The sequence below is a fragment of the Pristiophorus japonicus genome, chromosome 8 (assembly GCF_044704955.1).
Source record: "Pristiophorus japonicus isolate sPriJap1 chromosome 8, sPriJap1.hap1, whole genome shotgun sequence".
In the NCBI taxonomy this organism is placed as follows: Eukaryota; Metazoa; Chordata; class Chondrichthyes; family Pristiophoridae; genus Pristiophorus; species Pristiophorus japonicus.
This window is the reverse complement of record NC_091984.1, coordinates 175,224,410-175,237,639: the sequence shown is the minus strand read 5'-3', so window position 1 is coordinate 175,237,639 and position 13,230 is coordinate 175,224,410. Positions and strand designations below refer to the sequence as shown.

General features: G+C 47.1%; 15 non-coding genes across 15 annotated transcripts; 10 read left to right on the top strand and 5 right to left on the bottom strand.

Annotated features, from left to right (window-relative positions):
• The first annotated feature begins 129 nt into the window (after nucleotides 1-129).
• trnal-cag (transfer RNA leucine (anticodon CAG)) lies at nucleotides 130-211 on the top strand. Its single transcript has one exon. It is a non-coding gene; the product is annotated as a tRNA-Leu (tRNA).
• Nucleotides 212-1,184: 973 nt separating this feature from the next.
• Nucleotides 1,185-1,266, top strand: trnal-cag (transfer RNA leucine (anticodon CAG)). The gene has a single exon. It is a non-coding gene; the product is annotated as a tRNA-Leu (tRNA).
• Nucleotides 1,267-2,239: 973 nt separating this feature from the next.
• On the top strand, nucleotides 2,240-2,321 carry trnal-cag (transfer RNA leucine (anticodon CAG)). The gene has a single exon. It is a non-coding gene; the product is annotated as a tRNA-Leu (tRNA).
• Nucleotides 2,322-3,294: 973 nt separating this feature from the next.
• Nucleotides 3,295-3,376, top strand: trnal-cag (transfer RNA leucine (anticodon CAG)). The gene has a single exon. It is a non-coding gene; the product is annotated as a tRNA-Leu (tRNA).
• A 973-nt stretch (nucleotides 3,377-4,349) lies between these two features.
• trnal-cag (transfer RNA leucine (anticodon CAG)) lies at nucleotides 4,350-4,431 on the top strand. The gene has a single exon. It is a non-coding gene; the product is annotated as a tRNA-Leu (tRNA).
• Nucleotides 4,432-5,024: 593 nt separating this feature from the next.
• Nucleotides 5,025-5,143, bottom strand: trnal-caa (transfer RNA leucine (anticodon CAA)). Its single transcript has 2 exons — nucleotides 5,106-5,143; nucleotides 5,025-5,070 (listed from the first exon to the last, which is right to left on the bottom strand). It is a non-coding gene; the product is annotated as a tRNA-Leu (tRNA).
• A 625-nt stretch (nucleotides 5,144-5,768) lies between these two features.
• On the top strand, nucleotides 5,769-5,850 carry trnal-aag (transfer RNA leucine (anticodon AAG)). Its single transcript has one exon. It is a non-coding gene; the product is annotated as a tRNA-Leu (tRNA).
• Nucleotides 5,851-6,786: 936 nt separating this feature from the next.
• Nucleotides 6,787-6,905, bottom strand: trnal-caa (transfer RNA leucine (anticodon CAA)). Its single transcript has 2 exons — nucleotides 6,868-6,905; nucleotides 6,787-6,832 (listed from the first exon to the last, which is right to left on the bottom strand). It is a non-coding gene; the product is annotated as a tRNA-Leu (tRNA).
• A 625-nt stretch (nucleotides 6,906-7,530) lies between these two features.
• Nucleotides 7,531-7,612, top strand: trnal-aag (transfer RNA leucine (anticodon AAG)). The gene has a single exon. It is a non-coding gene; the product is annotated as a tRNA-Leu (tRNA).
• A 936-nt stretch (nucleotides 7,613-8,548) lies between these two features.
• Nucleotides 8,549-8,667, bottom strand: trnal-caa (transfer RNA leucine (anticodon CAA)). The gene is made up of 2 exons: nucleotides 8,630-8,667; nucleotides 8,549-8,594 (listed from the first exon to the last, which is right to left on the bottom strand). It is a non-coding gene; the product is annotated as a tRNA-Leu (tRNA).
• A 625-nt stretch (nucleotides 8,668-9,292) lies between these two features.
• trnal-aag (transfer RNA leucine (anticodon AAG)) lies at nucleotides 9,293-9,374 on the top strand. The gene has a single exon. It is a non-coding gene; the product is annotated as a tRNA-Leu (tRNA).
• A 936-nt stretch (nucleotides 9,375-10,310) lies between these two features.
• Nucleotides 10,311-10,429, bottom strand: trnal-caa (transfer RNA leucine (anticodon CAA)). The gene is made up of 2 exons: nucleotides 10,392-10,429; nucleotides 10,311-10,356 (listed from the first exon to the last, which is right to left on the bottom strand). It is a non-coding gene; the product is annotated as a tRNA-Leu (tRNA).
• A 625-nt stretch (nucleotides 10,430-11,054) lies between these two features.
• trnal-aag (transfer RNA leucine (anticodon AAG)) lies at nucleotides 11,055-11,136 on the top strand. The gene has a single exon. It is a non-coding gene; the product is annotated as a tRNA-Leu (tRNA).
• Nucleotides 11,137-12,072: 936 nt separating this feature from the next.
• On the bottom strand, nucleotides 12,073-12,191 carry trnal-caa (transfer RNA leucine (anticodon CAA)). The gene is made up of 2 exons: nucleotides 12,154-12,191; nucleotides 12,073-12,118 (listed from the first exon to the last, which is right to left on the bottom strand). It is a non-coding gene; the product is annotated as a tRNA-Leu (tRNA).
• Nucleotides 12,192-12,816: 625 nt separating this feature from the next.
• On the top strand, nucleotides 12,817-12,898 carry trnal-aag (transfer RNA leucine (anticodon AAG)). The gene has a single exon. It is a non-coding gene; the product is annotated as a tRNA-Leu (tRNA).
• The last annotated feature ends 332 nt before the right edge of the window (nucleotides 12,899-13,230 follow it).

Below are 13,230 nucleotides of genomic sequence, written 5' to 3'. Positions count from 1 at the left end.
GTATGTTGCAAAATCGTTTCTCGAGAGTTTACTGTCTACCACTTTAATTGCCTTAATTATTATTTTCCGCATGGCAAAGTCACATTTCACTCAACGGTCACTCGTTCCAGAACAGGAGCTGCTTCCAGTGGTAGCGTGGCCGAGCGGTCTAAGGCGCTGGATCCAGGTTCCAGTCTCTTCGGAGGCGTGGGTTCAAATCCCACCGCTGCCAGAATTTTCCCTGCGTAACACTTGCATTCTGTCAGCACAAGCATGGGCACCTGTTTCACAATGGGGCCATTTTGGTGTGGAAAAGTAGTTGGACTGTGAGCGGTGCCTTTCGTTTGTTGGCAAATGGCAATACCATCGAAGAGTTTGATGTCACCACTTGAAAATTGAGGGCCAGTTGAGCATGCTTTTTGCACGCTGGCCGCATTTGTGTGGATAAAAAGTAAATGTCAGAAGTGGGATTGGAAACCACGCCGCTAGAAGTGGGCTTGGCACCCACGTCCCAGAATACACCAACCTTTGGTAAGGTAAGGGTTACAGTCTTTGAGTTTGGCACCTTAAACCACTCGGCTATTTTGATAATGAACCGACTGTAACTGCAGAAAAGCGTACTCCAATTCTGCACATTTACTGAGTTGCATCACAATCCTTCCTCCTGTGCAATCACACAACACGTACATTGTTACGACATCACTTAACAGGCAGCGCCAGTCATTAAGTTTATCATGCCTGCAATGCAACCAACACACGTATTTCTCACAACAGCTCGCATTTTGCCAGCTATCGGGTAAAATTTTCTGCAGTGTGTTGGCGCCTTTCATGTCCCAAAACGCTTTACAGCCAATGAAGTATTTTTAAAGTGAGTCACTGTTGTAATGTGGGAAATGGCGCAGCCAGTATGCACACAGCACGATCCCACAAACAGCAATGTGTTCATGACCAGATAATCTGTTTTTGTCAGTGATGTTGATATAGGAATAAATATTGAATGAATGTTGTAACTGGTTTGTCCCAACATACACCTAATTTCTGTTGTTGCCCTGTGGATACGTAGGTTCCTGTGACCGGTATGTTGCAAAATCGTTTCTCGAGAGTTTACTGTCTACCACTTTAATTGCCTTAATTATTATTTTCCGCATGGCAAAGTCACATTTCACTCAACGGTCACTCGTTCCAGAACAGGAGCTGCTTCCAGTGGTAGCGTGGCCGAGCGGTCTAAGGCGCTGGATCCAGGTTCCAGTCTCTTCGGAGGCGTGGGTTCAAATCCCGCCGCTGCCAGAATTTTCCCTCCGTAACACTTGCATTCTGTCAGCACAAGCATGGGCACCTGTTTCACAATGGGGCCATTTTGGTGTGGAAAAGTAGTTGGACTGTGAGCGGTGCCTTTCGTTTGTTGGCAAATGGCAATACCATCGAAGAGTTTGATGTCACCACTTGAAAATTGAGGGCCAGTTGAGCATGCTTTTTGCACGCTGGCCGCATTTGTGTGGATAAAAAGTAAATGTCAGAAGTGGGATTGGAAACCACGCCGCTAGAAGTGGGCTTGGCACCCACGTCCCAGAATACACCAACCTTTGGTAAGGTAAGGGTTACAGTCTTTGAGTTTGGCACCTTAAACCACTCGGCTATTTTGATAATGAACCGACTGTAACTGCAGAAAAGCGTACTCCAATTCTGCACATTTACTGAGTTGCATCACAATCCTTCCTCCTGTGCAATCACACAACACGTACATTGTTACGACATCACTTAACAGGCAGCGCCAGTCATTAAGTTTATCATGCCTGCAATGCAACCAACACACGTATTTCTCACAACAGCTCGCATTTTGCCAGCTATCGGGTAAAATTTTCTGCAGTGTGTTGGCGCCTTTCATGTCCCAAAACGCTTTACAGCCAATGAAGTATTTTTAAAGTGAGTCACTGTTGTAATGTGGGAAATGGCGCAGCCAGTATGCACACAGCACGATCCCACAAACAGCAATGTGTTCATGACCAGATAATCTGTTTTTGTCAGTGATGTTGATATAGGAATAAATATTGAATGAATGTTGTAACTGGTTTGTCCCAACATGCACCTAATTTCTGTTGTTGCCCTGTGGATACGTAAGTTCCTGTGACCGGTATGTTGCAAAATCGTTTCTCGAGAGTTCACTGTCTACCACTTTAATTGCCTTAATTATTATTTTCCGCATAACAAAGTCACATTACACTCAACGGTCACTCGTTCCAGAACAGAAGCTGCTTCCAGTGGTAGCGTGGCCGAGCGGTCTAAGGCGCTGGATCCAGGTTCCAGTCTCTTCGGAGGCGTGGGTTCAAATCCCACCGCTGCCAGAATTTTCCCTGCGTAACACTTGCATTCTGTCAGCACAAGCATGGGCACCTGTTTCACAATGGGGCCATTTTGGTGTGGAAAAGTAGTTGGACTGTGAGCGGTGCCTTCAGTTTGTTGGCAAATGGCAATACCATCGAAGAGTTTGATGTCACCACTTGAAAATTGAGGGCCAGTTGTGCATGCTTTTTGCACGCTGGCCGCATTTGTGTGGATAAAAAGTAAATGTCAGAAGTGGGATTGGAAACCACGCCGCTAGAAGTGGGCTTGGCACCCACGTCCCAGAATACACCAACCTTTGGTAAGGTAAGGGTTACAGTCTTTGAGTTTGGCACCTTAAACCACTCGGCCACCCTGACAATGAACCGACTGTAACTGCAGAAAAGCGTGCTCCAATTCTGCACATTTACTGAGTTGCATCACAATCCTTCCTCCTGTGCAATCACACAACACGTACATTGTTACGACATCACTTAACAGGCAGCGCCAGTCATTAAGTTTATCATGCCTGCAATGCAACCAACACACGTATTTCTCACAACAGCTCGCATTTTGCCAGCTATCGGGTAAAATTTTCTGCAGTGTGTTGGCGCCTTTCATGTCCCAAAACGCTTTACAGCCAATGAAGTATTTTTAAAGTGAGTCACTGTTGTAATGTGGGAAATGGCGCAGCCAGGATGCACACAGCACGATCCCACAAACAGCAATGTGTTCATGACCAGATAATCTGTTTTTGTCAGTGATGGTGATATAGGAATAAATATTGAATGAATGTTGTAACTGGTTTGTCCCAACATGCACCTAATTTCTGTTGTTGCCCTGTGGATACGTAGGTTCCTGTGACCGGTATGTTGCAAAATCGTTTCTCGAGAGTTCACTGTCTACCACTTTAATTGCCTTAATTATTATTTTCCGAATGGCAAAGTCACATTTCACTCAACGGTCACTCGTTCCAGAACAGAAGCTGCGTCCAGTGGTAGCGTGGCCGAGCGGTCTAAGGCGCTGGATCCAGTTTCCAGTCTCTTCGGAGGCGTGGGTTCAAATCCCACCGCTGCCAGAATTTTCCCTGCGTAACACTTGCATTCTGTCAGCACAAGCATGGGCACCTGTTTCACAATGGGGCCATTTTGGTGTGGAAAAGTAGTTGGACTGTGAGCGGTGCCTTCAGTTTGTTGGCAAATGGCAATACCATCGAAGAGTTTGATGTCACCACTTGAAAATTGAAGGCCAGTTGTGCATGCTTTTTGCACGCTGGCCGCATTTGTGTGGATAAAAAGTAAATGTCAGAAGTGGGATTGGAAACCACGCCGCTAGAAGTGGGCTTGGCACCCACGTCCCAGAATACACCAACCTTTGGTAAGGTAAGGGTTACAGTCTTTGAGTTTGGCACCTTAAACCACTCGGCCACCCTGACAATGAACCGACTGTAACTGCAGAAAAGCGTGCTCCAATTCTGCACATTTACTGAGTTGCATCACAATCCTTCCTCCTGTGCAATCACACAACACGTACATTGTTACGACATCACTTAACAGGCAGCGCCAGTCATTAAGTTTATCATGCCTGCAATGCAACCAACACACGTATTTCTCACAACAGCTCGCATTTTGCCAGCTATCGGGTAAAATTTTCTGCAGTGTGTTGGCGCCTTTCATGTCCCAAAACGCTTTACAGCCAATGAAGTATTTTTAAAGTGAGTCACTGTTGTAATGTGGGAAATGGCGCAGCCAGTATGCACACAGCACGATCCCACAAACAGCAATGTGTTCATGACCAGATAATCTGTTTTTGTCAGTGATGTTGATATAGGAATAAATATTGAATGAATGTTGTAACTGGTTTGTCCCAACATGCACCTAATTTCTGTTGTTGCCCTGTGGATACGTAGGTTCCTGTGACCGGTATGTTGCAAAATCGTTTCTCGAGAGTTCACTGTCTACCACTTTAATTGCCTTAATTATTATTTTCCGCATGGCAAAGTCACATTTCACTCAACGGTCACTCGTTCCAGAACAGAAGCTGCGTCCAGTGGTAGCGTGGCCGAGCGGTCTAAGGCGCTGGATCCAGGTTCCAGTCTCTTCGGAGGCGTGGGTTCAAATCCCACCGCTGCCAGAATTTTCCCTGCGTAACACTTGCATTCTGTCAGCACAAGCATGGGCACCTGTTTCACAATGGGGCCATTTTGGTGTGGAAAAGTAGTTGGACTGTGAGCGGTGCCTTCAGTTTGTTGGCAAATGGCAATACCATCGAAGAGTTTGATGTCACCACTTGAAAATTGAAGGCCAGTTGTGCATGCTTTTTGCACGCTGGCCACATTTGTGTGGAAGAAATCTCATTCTTTGACAGTGGTGCCCTTTTTCTGAGAAACACCACTGTCTGCAGTGGGATTGAAAGCCACAGTACGAGAAAGCAACGTGGAATTCAGCAACGCGGGAGGATAAAAATGTCATGCTTTGAGTCTGCTGCTTTTTAGTGTGGGAATGGGTTGAAAGGAGATGTCTGATTTTAAACCCTATCCCCGAGAACAGGGTTAGAATGTGATAAGTTTAGAGAGCAAAACAAGTTGGTCTGTGGGCGGTGCGGTGCCTTTCGCTTATTGGCAAACGACAATAGCGTTGAGGAGCTTGAGGTGACCACTTGCAAATTTAAAGCCAGTTGAGCAGGCTTTTTGACGCTGGCTGGCATTTGTCTGGATAAAAAGTTAATGTCAGAAGTGGGATTCGAACCCACGCCCCTAGAAAGGGACCAGAATACACCAACCTTTGGTAAGGTAAGGATTAACAGTCCTTGAGTCTGGCGCCTTAGACCACTCGGCCATCCTGACAATGGTCTTGCAGCAGCTGCAGAAAAATGTGCTGCAAATTCTGCACACTTACTGAGCAGCCTCACAATTCTTCCTCCTGTGCAAACACACAACGCACACATTCTTACGACAGGACTTAACAGGCAGCGCCAGTCATTAAGTTCATCATCCCTGCAATGCAACCAACATTCAAACACAGGTATTTCTCGCAACAGCTCGCATTTTGTCAGCTATCGGGTAACATTTTCTGTATTGTATTTCGAAAGCGCCTTTCATGACCGAACGACGTCCCAAGGCGCTTTACAGCCAATGAAGTATTGTAAAAGTGAAGGCACTGTTGCAATGTGGGGAACGCCGCAGCCAGTTTGCACACAGCAAGATCCCACAAACGGCAATGTGATCATGACCAGATAATCTGGTTTTGTCAGTGATGTTGATGTCGGAATAAATATTGAATGAAGGTTGTAACTGCTTCGTTCCAACGTGCACCTAATTACTGGTGTTGCCCTGTGGACCTGTATGCTGCAAAATCATTTCTCGAGAGTTTACCGTCTGCCACTTCAATGGCATTGATTATTATCTTATCCAAAGCAAAGTCACATTTCACTCACCGGTCACTAGTTCCAGAACGGAAACTGCTGCCAGTGGTAGCGTGGCCGAGCGGTCTAAGGCGCTGGATTAAGGCTCCAGTCTCTTCGGAGTCGTGGGTTCGAATCCCACCGCTGCCAGAATTTGTGGCGTGTAATATTTGCGCCCCTTCACCGCGAGCCATGAAGCAGTCGGCTCCCGCTATGTTGTGATATGACTATTTTGGTGTGGAAAAGAGGTTGAGCTGAGAACGGTGCCTTCAGTTTGTTGGCAAACCGTTGAAGAGTTTGATGTTGCCACTTGTAAATTGAAGGCCAGTTCAACAGGCCTTTTGACGCTGGCTGCATTTGTGTGGGGAAAAATGTCACGTCAGAGGTGGGATTGCAACCCACGCCCCTAGAAAGGGACCGGAATTCGCCGACCTTTGGTCAGTTAAGGATTAACAGTCTTTGAGTCTGGCGCCTCACTCCACTCGGCCTTCCTGACACTATTGTGCCCTTGGCCGTAAGCATCAGTCTGAGCATTGAAAGGCCTCGGTCCACCAAGGCATCGACTCTGGCAACTTTCACATGCTAATACCTGACTTGTTTGGCTCTGGTGCCTTTTATACTGGCAAAATGTGTTAATGTCGGAAGTAACATTGCAAGTAATTCCCTGCCTGAGGAACGGAGCAGATTTGAGCAGCCTTTGTGTGGAAGAAATCTCATTCTTTGACAGTGGTGCCCTTTTTCTGAGAAACACCACTGTCTGCAGTGGGATTGAAAGCCACAGTACGAGAAAGCAACGTGGAATTCAGCAACGCGGGAGGATAAAAATGTCATGCTTTGAGTCTGCTGCTTTTTAGTGTGGGAATGGGTTGAAAGGAGAAGTCTGATTTTAAACCCTATCCCCGAGAACAGGGTTAGAATGTGATAAGTTTAGAGAGCAAAACAAGTTGGTCTGTGGGCGGTGCGGTGCCTTTCGCTTATTGGCAAACGACAATAGCGTTGAGGAGCTTGAGGTGACCACTTGCAAATTTAAAGCCAGTTGAGCAGGCTTTTTGACGCTGGCTGGCATTTGTCTGGATAAAAAGTTAATGTCAGAAGTGGGATTCGAACCCACGCCCCTAGAAAGGGACCAGAATACACCAACCTTTGGTAAGGTAAGGATTAACAGTCCTTGAGTCTGGCGCCTTAGACCACTCGGCCATCCTGACAATGGTCTTGCAGCAGCTGCAGAAAAATGTGCTGCAAATTCTGCACACTTACTGAGCAGCCTCACAATTCTTCCTCCTGTGCAAACACACAACGCACACATTCTTACGACAGGACTTAACAGGCAGCGCCAGTCATTAAGTTCATCATCCCTGCAATGCAACCAACATTCAAACACAGGTATTTCTCGCAACAGCTCGCATTTTGTCAGCTATCGGGTAACATTTTCTGTATTGTATTTCGAAAGCGCCTTTCATGACCGAACGACGTCCCAAGGCGCTTTACAGCCAATGAAGTATTGTAAAAGTGAAGGCACTGTTGCAATGTGGGGAACGCCGCAGCCAGTTTGCACACAGCAAGATCCCACAAACGGCAATGTGATCATGACCAGATAATCTGGTTTTGTCAGTGATGTTGATGTCGGAATAAATATTGAATGAAGGTTGTAACTGCTTCGTTCCAACGTGCACCTAATTACTGGTGTTGCCCTGTGGACCTGTATGCTGCAAAATCATTTCTCGAGAGTTTACCGTCTGCCACTTCAATGGCATTGATTATTATCTTATCCAAAGCAAAGTCACATTTCACTCACCGGTCACTAGTTCCAGAACGGAAACTGCTGCCAGTGGTAGCGTGGCCGAGCGGTCTAAGGCGCTGGATTAAGGCTCCAGTCTCTTCGGAGTCGTGGGTTCGAATCCCACCGCTGCCAGAATTTGTGGCGTGTAATATTTGCGCCCCTTCACCGCGAGCCATGAAGCAGTCGGCTCCCGCTATGTTGTGATATGACTATTTTGGTGTGGAAAAGAGGTTGAGCTGAGAACGGTGCCTTCAGTTTGTTGGCAAACCGTTGAAGAGTTTGATGTTGCCACTTGTAAATTGAAGGCCAGTTCAACAGGCCTTTTGACGCTGGCTGCATTTGTGTGGGGAAAAATGTCACGTCAGAGGTGGGATTGCAACCCACGCCCCTAGAAAGGGACCGGAATTCGCCGACCTTTGGTCAGTTAAGGATTAACAGTCTTTGAGTCTGGCGCCTCACTCCACTCGGCCTTCCTGACACTATTGTGCCCTTGGCCGTAAGCATCAGTCTGAGCATTGAAAGGCCTCGGTCCACCAAGGCATCGACTCTGGCAACTTTCACATGCTAATACCTGACTTGTTTGGCTCTGGTGCCTTTTATACTGGCAAAATGTGTTAATGTCGGAAGTAACATTGCAAGTAATTCCCTGCCTGAGGAACGGAGCAGATTTGAGCAGCCTTTGTGTGGAAGAAATCTCATTCTTTGACAGTGGTGCCCTTTTTCTGAGAAACACCACTGTCTGCAGTGGGATTGAAAGCCACAGTACGAGAAAGCAACGTGGAATTCAGCAACGCGGGAGGATAAAAATGTCATGCTTTGAGTCTGCTGCTTTTTAGTGTGGGAATGGGTTGAAAGGAGAAGTCTGATTTTAAACCCTATCCCCGAGAACAGGGTTAGAATGTGATAAGTTTAGAGAGCAAAACAAGTTGGTCTGTGGGCGGTGCGGTGCCTTTCGCTTATTGGCAAACGACAATAGCGTTGAGGAGCTTGAGGTGACCACTTGCAAATTTAAAGCCAGTTGAGCAGGCTTTTTGACGCTGGCTGGCATTTGTCTGGATAAAAAGTTAATGTCAGAAGTGGGATTCGAACCCACGCCCCTAGAAAGGGACCAGAATACACCAACCTTTGGTAAGGTAAGGATTAACAGTCCTTGAGTCTGGCGCCTTAGACCACTCGGCCATCCTGACAATGGTCTTGCAGCAGCTGCAGAAAAATGTGCTGCAAATTCTGCACACTTACTGAGCAGCCTCACAATTCTTCCTCCTGTGCAAACACACAACGCACACATTCTTACGACAGGACTTAACAGGCAGCGCCAGTCATTAAGTTCATCATCCCTGCAATGCAACCAACATTCAAACACAGGTATTTCTCGCAACAGCTCGCATTTTGTCAGCTATCGGGTAACATTTTCTGTATTGTATTTCGAAAGCGCCTTTCATGACCGAACGACGTCCCAAGGCGCTTTACAGCCAATGAAGTATTGTAAAAGTGAAGGCACTGTTGCAATGTGGGGAACGCCGCAGCCAGTTTGCACACAGCAAGATCCCACAAACGGCAATGTGATCATGACCAGATAATCTGGTTTTGTCAGTGATGTTGATGTCGGAATAAATATTGAATGAAGGTTGTAACTGCTTCGTTCCAACGTGCACCTAATTACTGGTGTTGCCCTGTGGACCTGTATGCTGCAAAATCATTTCTCGAGAGTTTACCGTCTGCCACTTCAATGGCATTGATTATTATCTTATCCAAAGCAAAGTCACATTTCACTCACCGGTCACTAGTTCCAGAACGGAAACTGCTGCCAGTGGTAGCGTGGCCGAGCGGTCTAAGGCGCTGGATTAAGGCTCCAGTCTCTTCGGAGTCGTGGGTTCGAATCCCACCGCTGCCAGAATTTGTGGCGTGTAATATTTGCGCCCCTTCACCGCGAGCCATGAAGCAGTCGGCTCCCGCTATGTTGTGATATGACTATTTTGGTGTGGAAAAGAGGTTGAGCTGAGAACGGTGCCTTCAGTTTGTTGGCAAACCGTTGAAGAGTTTGATGTTGCCACTTGTAAATTGAAGGCCAGTTCAACAGGCCTTTTGACGCTGGCTGCATTTGTGTGGGGAAAAATGTCACGTCAGAGGTGGGATTGCAACCCACGCCCCTAGAAAGGGACCGGAATTCGCCGACCTTTGGTCAGTTAAGGATTAACAGTCTTTGAGTCTGGCGCCTCACTCCACTCGGCCTTCCTGACACTATTGTGCCCTTGGCCGTAAGCATCAGTCTGAGCATTGAAAGGCCTCGGTCCACCAAGGCATCGACTCTGGCAACTTTCACATGCTAATACCTGACTTGTTTGGCTCTGGTGCCTTTTATACTGGCAAAATGTGTTAATGTCGGAAGTAACATTGCAAGTAATTCCCTGCCTGAGGAACGGAGCAGATTTGAGCAGCCTTTGTGTGGAAGAAATCTCATTCTTTGACAGTGGTGCCCTTTTTCTGAGAAACACCACTGTCTGCAGTGGGATTGAAAGCCACAGTACGAGAAAGCAACGTGGAATTCAGCAACGCGGGAGGATAAAAATGTCATGCTTTGAGTCTGCTGCTTTTTAGTGTGGGAATGGGTTGAAAGGAGAAGTCTGATTTTAAACCCTATCCCCGAGAACAGGGTTAGAATGTGATAAGTTTAGAGAGCAAAACAAGTTGGTCTGTGGGCGGTGCGGTGCCTTTCGCTTATTGGCAAACGACAATAGCGTTGAGGAGCTTGAGGTGACCACTTGCAAATTTAAAGCCAGTTGAGCAGGCTTTTTGACGCTGGCTGGCATTTGTCTGGATAAAAAGTTAATGTCAGAAGTGGGATTCGAACCCACGCCCCTAGAAAGGGACCAGAATACACCAACCTTTGGTAAGGTAAGGATTAACAGTCCTTGAGTCTGGCGCCTTAGACCACTCGGCCATCCTGACAATGGTCTTGCAGCAGCTGCAGAAAAATGTGCTGCAAATTCTGCACACTTACTGAGCAGCCTCACAATTCTTCCTCCTGTGCAAACACACAACGCACACATTCTTACGACAGGACTTAACAGGCAGCGCCAGTCATTAAGTTCATCATCCCTGCAATGCAACCAACATTCAAACACAGGTATTTCTCGCAACAGCTCGCATTTTGTCAGCTATCGGGTAACATTTTCTGTATTGTATTTCGAAAGCGCCTTTCATGACCGAACGACGTCCCAAGGCGCTTTACAGCCAATGAAGTATTGTAAAAGTGAAGGCACTGTTGCAATGTGGGGAACGCCGCAGCCAGTTTGCACACAGCAAGATCCCACAAACGGCAATGTGATCATGACCAGATAATCTGGTTTTGTCAGTGATGTTGATGTCGGAATAAATATTGAATGAAGGTTGTAACTGCTTCGTTCCAACGTGCACCTAATTACTGGTGTTGCCCTGTGGACCTGTATGCTGCAAAATCATTTCTCGAGAGTTTACCGTCTGCCACTTCAATGGCATTGATTATTATCTTATCCAAAGCAAAGTCACATTTCACTCACCGGTCACTAGTTCCAGAACGGAAACTGCTGCCAGTGGTAGCGTGGCCGAGCGGTCTAAGGCGCTGGATTAAGGCTCCAGTCTTTTCGGAGGCGTGGGTTCGAATCCCACCGCTGCCAGAATTTGTGGCGTGTAATATTTGCGCCCCTTCACCGCGAGCCATGAAGCAGTCGGCTCCCGCTGTGTTGTGATATGACTATTTTGGTGTGGAAAAGAGGTTGAGCTGAGAACGGTGCCTTCAGTTTGTTGGCAAACCGTTGAAGAGTTTGATGTTGCCACTTGTAAATTGAAGGCCAGTTCAACAGGCCTTTTGACGCTGGCTGCATTTGTGTGGGGAAAAATGTCACGTCAGAGGTGGGATTGCAACCCACGCCCCTAGAAAGGGACCGGAATTCGCCGACCTTTGGTCAGTTAAGGATTAACAGTCTTTGAGTCTGGCGCCTCACTCCACTCGGCCTTCCTGACACTATTGTGCCCTTGGCCGTAAGCATCAGTCTGAGCATTGAAAGGCCTCGGTCCACCAAGGCATCGACTCTGGCAACTTTCACATGCTAATACCTGACTTGTTTGGCTCTGGTGCCTTTTATACTGGCAAAATGTGTTAATGTCGGAAGTAACATTGCAAGTAATTCCCTGCCTGAGGAACGGAGCAGATTTGAGCAGCCTTTGTGTGGAAGAAATCTCATTCTTTGACAGTGGTGCCCTTTTTCTGAGAAACACCACTGTCTGCAGTGGGATTGAAAGCCACAGTACGAGAAAGCAACGTGGAATTCAGCAACGCGGGAGGATAAAAATGTCATGCTTTGAGTCTGCTGCTTTTTAGTGTGGGAATGGGTTGAAAGGAGAAGTCTGATTTTAAACCCTATCCCCGAGAACAGGGTTAGAATGTGATAAGTTTAGAGAGCAAAACAAGTTGGTCTGTGGGCGGTGCGGTGCCTTTCGCTTATTGGCAAACGACAATAGCGTTGAGGAGCTTGAGGTGACCACTTGCAAATTTAAAGCCAGTTGAGCAGGCTTTTTGACGCTGGCTGGCATTTGTCTGGATAAAAAGTTAATGTCAGAAGTGGGATTCGAACCCACGCCCCTAGAAAGGGACCAGAATACACCAACCTTTGGTAAGGTAAGGATTAACAGTCCTTGAGTCTGGCGCCTTAGACCACTCGGCCATCCTGACAATGGTCTTGCAGCAGCTGCAGAAAAATGTGCTGCAAATTCTGCACACTTACTGAGCAGCCTCACAATTCTTCCTCCTGTGCAAACACACAACGCACACATTCTTACGACAGGACTTAACAGGCAGCGCCAGTCATTAAGTTCATCATCCCTGCAATGCAACCAACATTCAAACACAGGTATTTCTCGCAACAGCTCGCATTTTGTCAGCTATCGGGTAACATTTTCTGTATTGTATTTCGAAAGCGCCTTTCATGACCGAACGACGTCCCAAGGCGCTTTACAGCCAATGAAGTATTGTAAAAGTGAAGGCACTGTTGCAATGTGGGGAACGCCGCAGCCAGTTTGCACACAGCAAGATCCCACAAACGGCAATGTGATCATGACCAGATAATCTGGTTTTGTCAGTGATGTTGATGTCGGAATAAATATTGAATGAAGGTTGTAACTGCTTCGTTCCAACGTGCACCTAATTACTGGTGTTGCCCTGTGGACCTGTATGCTGCAAAATCATTTCTCGAGAGTTCACCGTCTGCCACTTCAATTGCCTTGATTATTATCTTGCCCAAAGCAAAGTCACATTTCACTCACCGGTCACTAGTTCCAGAACGGAAACTGCTGCCAGTGGTAGCGTGGCCGAGCGGTCTAAGGCGCTGGATTAAGGCTCCAGTCTCTTCGGAGGCGTGGGTTCGAATCCCACCGCTGCCAGAATTTGTGGCGTGTAATATTTGCGCCCCTTCACCGCGAGCCATGAAGCAGTCGGCTCCCGCTGTGTTGTGATATGACTATTTTGGTGTGGAAAAGAGGTTGAGCTGAGAACGGTGCCTTCAGTTTGTTGGCAAACCGTTGAAGAGTTTGATGTTGCCACTTGTAAATTGAAGGCCAGTTCAACAGGCCTTTTGACGCTGGCTGCATTTGTGTGGGGAAAAATGTCACGTCAGAGGTGGGATTGCAACCCACGCCCCTAGAAAGGGACCGGAATTCGCCGACCTTTGGTCAGTTAAGGATTAACAGTCTTTGAGTCTGGCGCCTCACTCCAC